The sequence below is a fragment of the Thamnophis sirtalis genome, unplaced genomic scaffold (genome assembly GCF_051295495.1).
Source record: "Thamnophis sirtalis isolate CommonGarterSnake01/CBP01778 unplaced genomic scaffold, rThaSir2_p1.2 scaffold_10, whole genome shotgun sequence".
Lineage (NCBI taxonomy): Eukaryota > Metazoa > Chordata > Lepidosauria > Squamata > Natricidae > Thamnophis > Thamnophis sirtalis.
In genome coordinates this window covers 37556688-37557832 of record NW_028261390.1, presented here as the reverse complement: position 1 = coordinate 37557832, position 1145 = coordinate 37556688, and positions in this window count along the sequence as shown.

Genomic DNA, 1145 nt, shown 5'->3' with positions numbered 1-1145 from the left:
CTTGTTAATTGATTCAAAGCTGTTATCTAGATTAACACCATTTTTTATTCTTTTAATTATTGATAGGATTCACACAGCACACTAAAGCATGCTTCATTTAAAGATTTATGGTTTAAACTGCAACTCACTGGGTTAATTCATGTCACGATATAAGTCAAAATAGCCAAATTCACCAGTGCAGTAAGAAAAAATAAATTCACAGGATAGTTTAATGTAACATGATCCAATCATAATAATACTCAGTATATGAATCCACTATTGAGCACTGGTGTAATGCGCTGTCTCCCTCGGCTAAGAAACGGAGATGAACACTGCCTCCTAGAGTTGGACAGAACTAAACAGAGAAAAAATTTACGGTACACTTCTCAAATATATAAGCACCACCTTTTTCTTGAACTGGTTCCAATAACACTTCTACAACAATTGTATATAAATTACAGAAATCCAGCTATCCATTATATTTACACTATCTAGCTATATTAGCTACAATGTCTGGAGCACTACATTCTCCAATTTTATCCTCATAACACATAGCTGAGATAGATTAATCTTAGATTGGGTGGGATCAATACAAAAATAATAATTTCTGGATTAGCATGTTTATATAGTATGGTAGTTCAACGTACCTTGGCTTGACACAAGAAGTTTGAAGACTGAAGGTAAATGAATAGGGGAAGCACAGAAACAATGAAAGCAGCTTTCAAAGTATGCTTATAAGTTTCCTTCCAGTATTTGGACGGCCCCTGCACGAAGTAGTTGCTGAATAGCCAGCTAATATATTTTGGCTGCGTTTGCTCAGCACGCATAATCCTTTAGTCGCAAAAAATTCCATTCTCAGCCAACAACTCCATTCTTATCTTATGGTTTATCGCGTTGGGTAAATCTAATAAATTGGGAACACTACGTAAACTAGTAGTAGATGTGTTGTATGACTATAACCCTTTTTTTTACAACATTTATTTACAACAGCTCCCTCGGCTATAAAACCCGCCGTTCCGTTAAAGCAAAAAATGACTACATCCCCCCTCCCTCCCGCGCGTGCGCTTTGTTCCCCTTTTTCCGACGATCATAAACAGTCCAGGGCGCACGCGCTCCTCTCAAGGAACCAGAGAGAGGAAATGACGTGTGACGTCAGACGCAGCTTT